The sequence below is a fragment of the Excalfactoria chinensis genome, chromosome 2 (assembly GCF_039878825.1).
Source record: "Excalfactoria chinensis isolate bCotChi1 chromosome 2, bCotChi1.hap2, whole genome shotgun sequence".
Lineage (NCBI taxonomy): Eukaryota > Metazoa > Chordata > Aves > Galliformes > Phasianidae > Excalfactoria > Excalfactoria chinensis.
Window position 1 is genome coordinate 89990523 of NC_092826.1, and position 15066 is coordinate 90005588.

Below are 15066 nucleotides of genomic sequence, written 5' to 3' on the forward strand. Positions count from 1 at the left end.
TACCCTAAAAGATCTACACTAAGGGAAGAAAAGGTACACTTAACTCCTTACCCCTGCCCAGGGAGGCACGCACCAATTAAACAAATGTAAATGCTACAATCATGCCTCCCTTTTGTTTAGAGGAGCACACAAAGACAGCAGGCTAAAACAACACCTTTTGGGTTAAATCGCCCCTTATTTTCCTGCGAGGCCACACAGAAAAACTGCAAATTCCGCACCTAGGTTACAAGACGCTCTCAATCCTGGCAACTCGGAGAGGTGCGCACAGAAAAAGTTTAAACAACGCAAATTCTCAAATCACTCCTCCCTTACACAAAAGACCAAGAAGCACAATCAACTCTTACAAAGAACATGTAAACACCTAAATCGCTCCTGGCTATCCTGTCAGGCCAGAAAAACTTCAAGCTTAAAGCTACAAGAAAAACACTTCAAATCTTCTCAAAAAAGGAATAAACTTCTTGGAGAGTAACACACGCTTTACGTCAAAAATTACTTCCTCACTTCCCCAAGAGGTGCACACACACAACTTTTCAAATTCCAAAACACGTTACAAGTTACTTAAACCACAAAAAATGCAAAATTGTCTTCTCGAGGAGGCACACACGTATAAAACAAAAGCAAATAGTCAAAATTAATTCATACGTCCCCAAGAGGTAAACACAAAAGCAAGTAAAGTTTCAGAATATGGAGCGGTCTTCCTGGAGAGGTGCTCACATCTAAGTTACCAAAATTGTCGCTCCTTGCAACTCCAGGAGGTGCACATAGAAAAGTTTCAGGCTATATCTGGGAGGACAGCACTCTCACGGCGGGTATCCTGCCGACTACGCCAAAATAAAATGTCTCGCCCCAATTTATAGGAGGGAGGCAAGGTTCTTTGATATATGTATACCCGGCGTGAGATTAAGAAACAACGGTTCAAATGTTGGTCCGACCAGTTTATTATAAATCTTAATTAGGGAGATGGGGAAGGAGAGGACGGACACTATTATGATATAGGGTGATGGGGAAGGGAAGACAGGCAATAGTAAAGATAGGAAATAGAAGCAAGGAGTCTTTTCAGGAAGCAAGAGGGAGATAGTCACCACCATGGATCCAGCGAGGTTTGTCATTGATCTTCATTAGTGGTGGGTCGTTGCTGTTCACGATGACGACGACGATGAATGAATGAATGAATGAATTTCCAATGGTAGCACCAACTTATTTATAAGTCCAAAGTGGTCGAGTCAGCTTTCTCTTTGGAGTGACAGCTCAAATCCAAAGTAGTTGAGTCAGCTCTCCTTGGGGTAGAAAATTCTGGCTTTGGGATCTCAGCAAAAACTCCTTTTGTTTCCATCTTCCGGGCCTTGCCAGCAAATAAGAGGGAGCAGGGATGCCCATCTGCATCCTGTTTTTCACAGGACACGATGGCATCAATCCCCAATTTTCCCATACTAAGCTGGAGCTATTTAGTCCCAGGCCAGATCTTCCGCCCGTAAACACTCCTGTGCATTCTCTTCCGGAAGCAAACAGCTATGAAGGAAGGTGCTGTCAGATGCCTACAGGGTGATGTTGATTGTCACACGGTAGCACCCATCACTTGCCTCCTCCATAAATCATTGAGAGTCTTATCACTAGAAAACACCTCAGGAAGCAAGCTTTGAGCCAGAAAACAAAGAAGGGTTCTCACAGGCATTCTTGTGTTTTTCCTAGGCTATGTGTCCCTGCTTTCACTACCTATGCATTTCCTTCTTATACTTCAGTTTGATGAGCAGGCCTTTGCTCAGCCATACCAGTTTCCTGCTTCCTCTGTTTGATTTCTTACATTGGTGGATGGAGACCAATTCTGTTCTTGAAAAAGTGTCCTCAGATGCATCATTCTCTGTTCTGTTCCTTTCTTCCTAAGGACTATATTACAGGGGATGTCACCCAGTAATACCTTGAAGAGTCTGAATTTTGCTCTCCTGAAGTTCAGAGTCTTCCTCATCTTGCATATTTTTGATGTCTTGTTATCTCAGGGTTGGAAGCTTGCTTAGCTTATCATTCTGACAGTGTCACTGCACAATAGCATGCACTGATCTCTCTCTCTCTCTGATTCCTGGATAGTTCTCAGCCTGGTAATTTCTTCTTGCAGCCTGGCCACATGCTCAAAACGTTTAAGATGAACACATCTGCACCCATGATACCTCTCTCAGTCTGCCCTCAGACATCTGGTGAACTTGCAGATTCTGGAGTTCCCCATGACTGAACGTCTGGGCAGCTTGTCTTAGTTTCTAGTCCGGATATCCCTGAGTATCTATGGTTGCCTTGCTGGTTGCAAAAGTTTGCGGTGCTGGGAAGCAGATGCTGGTTGAGAGTATCATGCTCTCCCTGTGAAACTGGGTGGGTGTGGTAGTAGCAGCTGCTCGTGACTAACCAACTGGGGCCCAGCACAAAGGCAGAATGTGAGATCCAGTAACCAAAGATAGCCACATGAATTACTATTTTATACTCTCTATGGCCTCTCATTGCAAGATAAAAAATCATGGTTTGTACTTGGTTGTTCTCCTCCTCCCACCTAATTATAGCAAAACATAGTAGTGTGAGTTTGGTGCACTGGCAGTTAGTTTCAATAATCTTCCTTCCGGTAGTATTAGAAAGTGCCAGTTTAAAAGTGGAACAGATGACATCTAAGAAAGGCTGGTTCCTACACAAGTGAATAAAGAAAAATTAATCCTGAGAGATATTTCAGAATATATTTTCTAACAATTCAGTTAATGATTAATCTACCATAATTAATGCTAATTACAAAAACAAGAAATTGGATCAGGACTACAGAGGTACAGGGCCACTGAAGGCTGTAATAAAGAGTGAGATCCTAGTTGATATGTGATGTAGCCTACTTCAACTAAGCCCTGTAGCAATGGTAGGTGAAGGGAAATAGCTATGGAAAAAGAACAGAAGTCTTTACATGCTTTAATTAGGTCTAGCAGCTGGTTATGACACTTTTGACACAGAATAAGAAAGGTCAAGAACTCCAATTGCTGCATTCTTTCTCCTGTTTTCTCTCCCACTGCTGTACTGCACATAGTTACTAATGCATTGCTTGTTGTGATATTCAGATGAGTTGCTATGGTAAGCTAAAAGATATGCCTGAAACCGATTCTGGAGACCCTGAAAAAAGTTTCAGTGAAACCAGGACTGTTTACCTAAAGGTTGGCTATTCTGGTTTTTAGAGACTGATTTGTGTTAAGAGGATAAAGAAAAAGGACCCTGAAATATAATATGTTCATAAATCAGAGGGAATAAACAGGTTCTGTTCAGTTTCTAATTAATTTTTATAACTATATATTTTTTTCCTACAAAATGATATCCCGTTCCACAAGATTCAAATTTTTGGTGAGAATAAAAAATTAATTCCTTCGTCTTCAGCTGTTTTAACTATACTGTGTGAGCTATGACAGGAAGAATAACTTACTCCTGACTTCTTGAACTGCTTGCAAGCTGATATCTGGTATACTTCTGAAACAGAAAATTTTGACTGCTGGCAGACAGCCACGTCAGAATTATGTAAGCATGGCTTATACCTTTAAAAATGCTAGGGAAGTCAATATGCAATGTTTACTTACAGTCTTTTGGAAAAAGGAATTGGAGAAGAAATATAACACATCCGAAGCCATATGCATTTTTTAATTGCACTTCTATTAGATTTGATGAAAAATCACCTGCTCGTCCAGCAAGAGATTTTACAATACTGATTGGTATCTGTACAAGCAGGATCGACCCTGAATTTTATTTCATCTCTCAACTTTTCTCAACTGGAAAACAAGTGAATCTTTGCCTGCTGGTTTCTGTACATCTCTGCTATGGTTCACTGTATTCTCCTGTGAGTCTGGTGAAAATACAACAGCCCTTAATTCCTCTCACACTAGAGGAAGAGCAGCAAAACATTGAAGGTGTCGTGTTAAATCATAATCCAGAAGAAAGGAATGAGAGACAAAAAAGCTTCTCTTCCCCCAGGTGTGCTTTTAATTTGATGCCAGTTTTGGTGAATGCAACATACAAACACTGTCCGTGCAGATTTCACTCAGGTTGTACTATTTAATGCTAATTTATGAGTAGAACATGGAAAAAAAACAACAACAAAACAGTATAATTTTCAGTAACACAGAGATCAATCAGAGGACTTCATCTGTATTAAACATATTCTCTGGGATTTTCATAGTTACACCTCCTTTATCCTGGAAGAGAGGTAGTAACTCAGAAATTGGTAAGGAGCCCTTGTTGACCAGGAAAGGAGTGATCAATTGAGCCTTGCCAAGATACATTCCAGGGCAACTGGCAGGAGGAAGGAGGAAAGCAGAGGCCAGATTTTTAGTTGGTCTGTGAAAGAAAGAATTGTGCTGTTGATATGTGTTCTTACCACCTAAGGACAATGTTAAGTTTGAATCCAGATCTGGCAAAAACTTTTTTTCTCTTCTGTACCCTTGATGCTGAAAGCTGTATTTCATTATTGTAGTTTGCACTGTGGGGAAGCAGTTTAATGAATTCCCTTTAGTTTGAGAGGGAAGGAAAGAGAAATAATGCATTTGAAACAAAACTATCTATAAGCAAAATCAATTATTTGTTTTCTTGTGTTTTCATCTTGAGATTAGTCTCCCAAATGGCCTCTGATAAATAAGGATGAGCTGTCATGATGGGGTTCTTTTTCTGGAGTCATACATAGTTTCCACCTCCCAGTTAACTTCTGCTTGCAGGAAATTTCAAGTAACTATCTCAAGGACATTCCTTTTTAACCTTTGGCCAGGACTGAAGTTACTGTGTTAAAATACTGTTAAGGAAGAAACTAAAGACAGAGATATAAAGCAAGTAGATTCTTTGTACTCACAAGTAATTTACTAGGAAACTAAACTAAAAAAAAAAAAAAAAAGAAAGGAAGGAAGGAAGGAAGGAAGGAAGGAAGGAAGGAAGGAAGGAAGGAAGGAAGGAAGGAAGGAAGGAAGGAAGGAAGGAAGGAAGGAAGGAAGGAAGGAAGGAAGGAAGGAAGGAAGGAAGGAAGGAAGGAAGGAAGGAAGGAAGGAAGGAAGGAAGGAAGGAAGGAAGGAAGGAAGGAAGGAAGGAAGGAAGGAAGGAAGGAAGGAAGGAAGGAAGGAAGGAAGGAAGGAAGGAAGGAAGGAAGGAAGGAAGAAAGAAAGAAAGAAAGAAAGAAAGAAAGAAAGAAAGAAAGAAAGAAAGAAAGAAAGAAAGAAAGAAAGAAAGAAAGAAAGAAAGAAAGAAAGAAAGAAAGAAAGAAAGAAAGAAAGAAAAATGTATTTTGCAGGACCACCATGGCCTGGTTTCTTGTAATTATGTGTTTAAGATATGCTACCTGTCACACTAGAGTGTGCTGTGAAATTTCAGCTTGTCACAAACATTAAATAAGCACAGTAGTTTATGTGTGATTTTGGCCCAGTTCTGTGACTAACTGGGGCAGAGGACCCATGGACCTATGTCTCAGAAGAGAGGAAAGGAGAGTGGGGAAAAGATAGGCCTGAAAAGAAAAGAGCTGCAATGAGCTAAGGGAGAAAACTAAATTGCTAAACATGATAGTGCAGTACGAGATAACACAATATAATTCAATATAATTTAAATTGTAGCTAATAAATCAAATAGAGAGAGTGTCCAAAACTAAGGCCTTGCTTGAATGCTGAAGGTGAGACAGCAAGGGAGCACACACCACAGGAGGAGGAGTAAAAGAAAGGGGCAGTCTCATGACTTGTGAACAGTTTTATCTTTCCCTCTAAACAGAAAAAGGAAAATGGAAACAGAACAGTGAAAGTCTTTTGGGATATGTAGAAGATCTCTTCTGAGAATCAGGTGCCTGGAAATAGCAACAATCCATGGAACAGGAACATTAACCCTTTAACTCCCAGTGTACTACATGATGTTATGATGTAGAATTTCAATACCAAGAAACATAAGACCATGACAGTTTTACAGTAAGCTGGATGGCTTCTGGAATAAATGAACAATAAATGCTGAGTCAGACAAGTCCAAGAAACTTTCATGAGGATGTTCCATAATAGGTGTGTTTAAAATCCTCAATCAGTTCCAATGCCACCGAGAGGTACTTTTTAAAATGAGCATGTACTATTTATATTCTCTTTGGTTATAATTAGCTTCCTGGCATTGTTAAACATTTTATAAAAGTAACAGTAACAGGCAAAACTACTGTGGGAATCTTTATGTCACCATAAAACTTAAAGTAATTTTATACTGTCTTCAACTGTTCTAGTTGATTATTTCGAAATAATGAATGTTTCTGTTTTTGAGGCAGGTGTCATTTGTCACATCTGTCCATCAGGAAGAAAGTTAATCACTGGTACAGTTGAGATAGGAGTTGAAAACTCTTACAGATGCACAGTGCAGCTTCAGAAAATAGAATTATTTGAATGGTGTTACTGGACTCTGCTGGCAGTGTTATATAGCTCTCTTCCTGCTGCATTGCTGATACTGAAGTCCAAAGAGAGGGGGAATAAATCCTTCAAGACCAAATTGCCTTCATAGAGTGGGCAAATAACTTAAGCCATTGATAAAGATATTAGTATTAATATTAGTATTAAGTACTAATAATACTAATATTAGTATTAAGGATATTAGTATTCAGAGAAGAAGCTACTTTTTCAAGTTTCATTCCTCTGAATGAAGGTTTTTGTATGGAATTATTTTTCTGCAGAAAAAGCAACTCAGACTAAACAAGAGTTAGGCTTTTTGCTAAAATTGAAGGTTAATGAAATTATGTATGAATTTAAATTAATATAAATGAAGTATGAAATCTGATAATCTGGAAAAAAAAAGAATGAAGAGAAAAAAATTACAAATTGAACAAAGGAGGAAGATTTAAAATGCAGACATGGTCTTTAGGGGAATATAAAGGTTTGTGCTAAGTAGAAAGAGATGCAAAAGTAAAAAACAAAAAAACAAACACAAGAAAAACAAAGTATATGTTCAGCATTTTTGACCTTCCAACAGTTTCATCAAAATGCTGAAAATTCATCAAAATGGTAAACAAGGTTGAATGGGCTGAGACTACGATGGTAGAATCAACCTCTGTTCAGTAATTTCTGCTGCTGGAAGCACTGAGCAGAGCAGTGCTAAGATGCTTGTGCTGCTGATTGAACCCCATCCTGGGATCTTGTCTAAGGAAAAAATATAACCTTCACTTGGCCAATGGTATTCCCTTTCTTTATTTCAGTTTATTTTCAGATACACCATTACACAATGCTGAACATGAGATCTCACCTCCATTTCTATACATAGAAATTACAAAGCAGTAGTTTATAGACTTCTTCAGAGCACAAGAGTTAAAGCTGTGTGGTGTGCACATTTGAGGGTTCTGTGGCCACATTTACAAACAATAATTTGTTTTTATCTTGTTTCCTTTGGGCAACAGTTTTTGTATATTCTGGTTAAATGGTGAAAATGTGTGTTTGTGTACATATGTACACATGCACATATGTGTGCATGTCTATGCATGTATACACAAAATATTTCCCCAGACAAACATATGAATGAATCGTTGAAGTTAACATTTGCCTTATTGCAGAGCCAATAGTAGGGATTCTCTTTCAATAGTCTAGACTGGTTTGCTTTCTTGGATATAGTCACTCAGATAAGTTATTTTAATGTGACTAAAAATCTGTCCTGAAGCTTGTTAAGATGCTAACTGTAACATATGTATCTTTTGATGTTTGCTGCTCATATTGTAGTTCTCTCCCAGCATGCATAATATTGACCTGATAACCTCAGATATTCTGTGAAGTAGTAAACCCAACAATGTGTTTTCAAAACACAATCTTCAGTATGTTCCAAGTTGTTTGTATTGTAACTTTTTATGTGGGTTGCTTTAAATAGAACCTTAAAAATTCATCAAAGTCTTCTTTTCTAAGACCTCTCTACTCCACTGAAGATGTTACATTTGCTACAGTGAATGTTAGAAGGGGAAAAGCATTGGAAAGAACAGTCATCAAAGTCTAAGTCTTGTAGTTATGCTACCACTGCACATCTGTTTGCTATTGCAGCAGGCATCTGAATGACCCAAAATGGACATAAGCTTGATAGAACTTGAAAGAACTTGAAAGAGAAAGTCTTTTACTGCATTAGAGATTTGAGTATGTGATAACTTACTTTTTTTTACTCTTCTCCATAGTGAAGAATCAAAAATATTTTCCCCCATTTATTTCAGTGATGCTGCATTAGGAATAATGAAAGAGCAAGAAGATAAGTCAAACTAAATTTTACATATGTGAGCTATTCTCTAAGAATTTTGTTGATGTAGACGAACAAGTAAATATCCCTTGCACATAGGCACTTTCTGCAGTTCTAGGGAACATCTTGTTATAGTTTGAGAAAGTTGATAGACTTAACTATACTGTTCTGTTTATCAGGAGTGTTAGAATAATTCAGAATTTTTGTAAAGCTAAGTAAATAAGACATTAATCTCTGTTCTATTACAAGGAAGGTTTCTGGTTCTTGATAAAATTTTGAGAGTGAACTCTCCAGACTTAAAAAAACAGATGGTAATGGAAAGGAAATAAGGTAAAGGTTCTGACAGATGGAAAGAAGAGTTAATGTCAGAAGTTTGTCTTGCTGCGCACTGTAATATTGTAAGATTGGAGTGACATGACTGGGTCAATTGGGAATTCTTCCAAGAAATGTTCCCATTCCTAAGCTGCCATTGTTTAAATGGCTGTTCTGTCTGAAAAACCCTCTTCAGGCCAACATAAAACAAATTCATGCTAGATAGTTATTTTAATGTAGTAATCAAGAGGATTGGGTAGCACAAATGGATGGTTCCCAAACTCAGCCTACAAAGATAACAGCTTTCCTAGATTCTTGGATGGATCTAGAAAAAGCTCATACCAGTGCTTCAGGCCACTTCGTAGTACCTCTACCTCTGCTTGTGCAAGACTGACATAAATTAATTGGCAGCAGAAAGCAACTTTCCAGACCTTTCTACTGTGAATACTGAATTGTAAAGTTTTTTTTTTTTTTTTTTTTTTTTTTTTTTTTTTTTTTTTTCCCTGAGTTTGGCAGTAGGACAATCTGAGCAGCAAAAATGTATTTAAATTTTGAAAACATTATCCATCCCCACAGTAAAGACATCTAGTAATTTTTTATTTATTTATTTTTCCCCTTTCTTTTGTCTTCTACATTTGTCTTGGCACATACCATACTGAGATTTAGTATTGCACAAGTAGGTAGTGTGATCCCTTGTGTTTTCTAGTTGCTGCTGTGTTAAAAGATTTTCTTACTCCTGTTTCAAGTCCAGTAGTTTTGGTTTGTCTTGCAACATATTCCCCTCCCAGAACTGATATTGGTGTCTCCTCCTCTCCCCATATGATTAAAAATGGGGAAGAAAATACTGTTTTTATCTATAAACACTGGAGCATGCAGAAAATGAAAAAAGGATAAAGGATTTTCAAATAGAATTTGGTGCTTGCACTCTGGAAGCAGACATCTGCAAGCTCACAGAAAAACTTTGTTTAAATAGATCTGACTGTACTTAGGTCACAACAACCCTGTGCATCACTACAGGCTTGTGTGACTGGGAAGCTGCACAGAAGAAAAGGATCTGGAGTTATTAGTTGACACATGGCTGAGCAAGAGCCAGCAATGTGCCCAGGTGGCCAAGAAGGCCAATGACATCCTGGCTTGTATCAGAAATAGTGCAGTCAGCAGGACTAGGGAGGTGATCATCCCTCTGTACTTGGCACTGGTGAGGCCATACCTTGAGTACTGCATTAGTTTTGGACTCCTCACTACAAGAGAGATGCTAAAGCCCTAGTGCACTTCTAAAAGACAACAAGCTAGCAAAGGGTCTGGAACACAAGGTTATGAGGAACAGCTAGGATTAGGGTTTGAGTCAGGAGAAGAGAGGCTCAAGAGAGACCTTATTGCTCAATACAACTACCTGAAAGGAGGATGTAACGTGGTGGGGATAGGTCTCCTCTCTCTCGTAATTAGTAATATGAGAAGAAGATTTGGCATTAAATTTGTGGCAGGAGAGGTTCAGGCCATATACTTTATTAAAAAAAAACAACATTCTCTGAAACAGTGATCGAACATTGGAATAGGCTGATCAGGGAAGAGGTAGAATCACCGTTGCTGAAGGCTTTCAAGAAAGGGGTAGATATGGCACTTAGGGATGTGGATTAGTGGGCACAGTGGTGATGGTTTGTCAAACTGTCATGATGATCTTAGAATTATTAAGGTTGGAAAAGACCTCTATCATTCTATCTCCCTTTCATAACGTCCATTTATAGGTTAGGTTCCACTCTTTCAGAGCTCTTTGAGTCATGTCATTGTGAACTAGAAATTAGACATGTTCCATTAGGAGAGTAACTACTAGCTCTACAAACTGACAGTGTTAGTTGAACTAGTCAAATCCTGAATGCTTTTGTACAGCTGACATAATGAAAGCTGAGGCAGATTCCTTAAGTTGAGATGCACGAAGGATTGTTAAAAAGGAGCCAGGCAATAGAAAGCACTGGACAAAGATGTAGGTTCCTTGGGGAACAGTCATTGGTTTTACATGTTACAGAGCCAGCATGTTATGCTTAGAAAAGGTAACTATAAGGAAGCACCTGGTGTCTATAAGTGCCTCTTATATTTTTGGTGTCTCATTTGGTTAGGCCCTGCGTAAAATTGGAAAATGAAGGTATAGAATAACTCAATTTTGTCCTACACTTGGATCTGCCAGGTAAATTTAGCTCAAGGCATGTGCTGTTTGTTCAGTTGTCGCCGCATGAGATCATAAACAATGGAAACTGCTGTGCATTTTTAGTGCTGGATTCATTTTTGTGTTCCATATCAACACATGCCAGATTGTTGATACTGTATCTGCCTGCTCCTTGGTTAACTAAGTACATATCCAACAGAGGAATTAGTTACCTTTGCTCCCTACTATTTGTAAATGTACATTAATTTTCCATCCTTCACAGCCTACAAAGCAAATTCCTACTAGCAAAGTTACTTTATATACTATGCTTGCTTATTTATCTTAATTTTCAACATCAAGGTAGCCTGTTCAGTTCTCCACACAGAAGGTACCCTCTTAATCTGAGAATAATGAAACCAGGCTTTTTCCTTCCAGTTTCACTGCAGTGGGTGGTCAGTAGGACTTGGAAGGGTCCTTTCCACTTCCCCTGCAGTGGTTTGAATGTCCAGGATATGACATCCTCCTGGATGGAATGGATGCTGGCTTATCTTTTATTACTGGCACAGTTCTATTTGACCTTCCAGCATCTCCCTTGCCCACACCAAAGGTACCACTGCAGCTTCACCTTCAAGTGAAATTCCTTTCTTTATTGGATTGTCTTCTTTTAACAGTCCAGTTTGGACAAATTCAGATTCTGGTATCAACACTTCTACCTCTCTGTCTTTAAATTTTATTTCCACCTCCAATTTCTCCAACAAGTCTCAACTAATTAAAGTCTTGGTGCTTCTGGTAAATACGAGAGCTGATGTGTCACCCATTATTCCTCAAATTTAAAATTTCAAAGGCTTAAAGAACAGTCTGGCTTCTGACCTGCCTGTTCCACCAACAGCTCTTACAGTATCATAGCCATAGTTTCTTTGCATTTATTACTAAGTAGTTCCTGTGTCAACAAAACATTCTATTTCAGTTTCATCTTTCCTCAGCTTAATTTTAACCAGAGGTTCTTGCTGGGGAAAATACTTCCAGTCTCCTTCAATCCCTAGCTTCCACAATTAACAGGGAACAGGAAGCACTGAAAAGATCTTCAAGAGGTTAGTCGGGAAACTCTGAGGAGGTCAGTTGCTTGGATGTAGGCAGCTAAGAACATAGGTAGGTCACTCTGAAAGTAACATCTTCTATTTATTTTGGTGGAAACAAGACATACACAGCACTTCAACAGAGCAAATTCCCAGCTACAGAACATTACTTTTCAACATAGTTGCCAACATTAACTATAGTTTTTCCACCCATAATAAATTCCAAAAAAAAAGAAATAGTGGTTGCACTATGCAATTCTGAACAGGAATACAAAGGACCTGGAGTTTCATCATGTTGGGATGTTCATACATGAAGCCTGCTCTAGCTCTTGAGGATTCTCCTCATCTGAAAAGCCTGAAGGAACTGTTGAGGCTGAGCTGTTTCCTTCACTGTGCAATGGTGTAGAGCAGCCATAGTTAACATACTGTTCCCATGCTTCTAGTTCAACAGGGCTTTCAACAAAACTGATGGTGCTCTGATCAGAGTTGATAAAAATCTGTTTTCTGAAGGCCCAGATGTATCATCTTCAGCATGGTCCATACAACAAAAAGAAAAGTAGGGCTGGTGGCAGACTGGACAATCTGTTTTGAGTTTTGACCACTCTTGGATACAATGGAAGCAGAACACATAGCAGCAAGGACCTAGAAACACAGCATTATCAAATATGTCCAAGCAAGTGGGGCATTTACAGTAAGGAATGGTGTTCACTGGCATGGCCTGCATCTTGCTAGGGTGAGCAACAGCTGCCATCCTCAGCAAACAGGCTGTGGAAGCGGTGTTCTTTTACAGTCTCCTTTCAAATACCTGGTCTCCCATTGCAGAGTTGTCTGCTGTTCACCATCATCCACAAAACCTCCAGAGCAGCAGAAGAGAGAACTCCCACACATGCTGCACTTGTACAAGGCTGCGCCAGTGTAGCTGCTCATCAGCTATTATGGAATCATTCCTGAAACTCACTACCTGCTGTGCCTCCCTATGCTAACTTTAACTGTTCAGTCTCCATAAGCATTCAGCTGATGTTGATGAATATTAATGGATGCAATTTTTTTTTTCCACATGGAAAGAATTCAGTGACACATCATGTACTTCCATCTCAAGATGCCATTTTGTTGGACTACCCTTCTGCAGCCATCTGGCAACCAAATTTAACAGAATATTGTTGAGAAGGTTCAAATTCTACTGCCATAGCACCAACCTCTGGTACTGTAACATAATAGAAAACACAACAATAACAACAGATCAGCAAAATCCCAGGCTGCAGTAAGAGAGAATTTGCTCAAACACAACAGCAGCAAGCATAGATTTAAAAAAAAAAAAAAAAAAAAAAAAAAAAAAAAAAAAAAAAAAAAAAAAAAAAAAAAAAAAAAAAAAAAAAAAAAAAGGAAAGAAGCTACTTACCTTCATAACACCTTAGGCAGATAAGGATCTCCAGAGAGATATTCTTGCTTCCACTGCCAACCCTTAAATTAGTCCTGGCAGGTGGATCCTGCCTTTACACCTTCCAGTCACTCAGGTACACTGCATGCACCTGAACTGCCCTGGGTTTGCCCTGCCTTCCTACCAGGTGCTCAATCACTGTTTCAAGCTGTGACTTAGCATTTCCACTACAGATGCCATCAGCTAATGTAATAAAATAGGAGGTATTATTTTCAGATCAGCCCTTGTGCATACAGTGGGTGAGGTGTGTAATTACTGGACTAAGTGAACAGTCAGGGGTTAGAGTATATAGCCACAGACTACATGGGCAATTCCCAATAAAAAGTCCCCAGCATGTTTTTCTGGAGTAGGTCCTGTTTTCCTATGTAGAGGGAAGAGTTAGCAGAAGAGGAATATATCACTTGGCAGCTGCCATAGAAAAGGCAGTCATCAGCGCCAGAAGTACACAAGGAGTATTGCACTGAAGCTTAATAAGGCATGTGAAGGCATTTTCTTTCTCTGTCTTCTTGAACCTTTCGTAGCCACTTGCAACAAGGTTTGTATGTTCTGTGCTGAATTTCCATTCTCATCACACTCAATGTATGATGCATGGCATTTGATTCTTTGCTGCCTCCCGTCATCCCTGTGTGCAGAACTTCTGATGAGGTCTCCTGAGAGAAAATGAGTTCTAGGAACAGCAACTGTATTATTTTTCATTTAAACCTATTTTCTTACAATTGTTTCAAGCACAGCTTGGCTTACCTCATTCACTACGACCAGGTTTGAATTGAAATTATCTTCTTGATCTTGAACTTTTTTCTGGGATGTAGTAGTGCTTGCATAAGTTACACACAATATCTGTCATGCAATGCATTAGTGTCTCCATGATTTCACTTTTAAACTTGCAAAATGTAGTATTTTTTACTGTAGTTTCATCTTAATGCTTTTTTGTTGCTTATAAGAAAAATGAAAAAGAGGAGCAGTTGTAGGAAACTCAGGCATAGCAAGAAGTTTATGAGATACTGCTAAGTACCAGGACCATACCACAGGTCATTAAGTACTGGATGAGAAGAATAATTGCATATATGCTACTCACTGTAGCATGTAAAATGAACCAGCCTTAAAAATTTTGTACTCCTGGCATGCCTATATTAAACTCTAGTGAGCAAAGCAGATGTGCACTTACTTCTGCCTTGCAAGCAGATAGACAGCAAAAATACAATTATTTTTTAGGAAAATATGGACATTAGTAAAAGGAGAATATGTTGTAGATATGGTGCAAGAAGCTTGTCTTTCTGTGTTTCATAAAGAATCAGAGTACCAAATGATAATCAGATAACTGACAAATTTTCCCTAGCACACTTTCAGTACGGAGTGGATCAATCATAGTGTTTAATGAGATTTTGTATTTCTCTTTTGATATCGTATCAATTGAAGGTTTCTGAAGGTTACTGTAGATTGTTATTTCATATTGCTGCACCTGCAATACACCACCAGTGTGTTTGATCAGTCGGTAGACTTTACATTATCTTTTTGACTACCACAAACATTGTGTTTCATACCAGGAAGTTGGTGATAGAAAACAGGCCCTGTGGGTTGATTCCTAGAATGTTTAATATGGGGTTAGATATGGTCAGTCAGAGCGGAGGCTTACAAACATGAAATTGAAGCTTAGGGCCCAGAGTTGACATGTTCAGGGATAGTTCTGTAAACACGAACTAAATGAGATGAATACTACTTGTACAGCATTGTAGTTGTAAGGATTTGTAGCAATCTTCTTCCAAACAGAATTCCAGGAATTGCCTGACTTGCAGATGCATACAGAAGTATCCCTGAAAGAAAACTTGGTAAACTGCTTATGTAATAAACTAGTGCAAATTTTGGCAGTATGCTGAGGTACTGACTATCTTTTACATAGT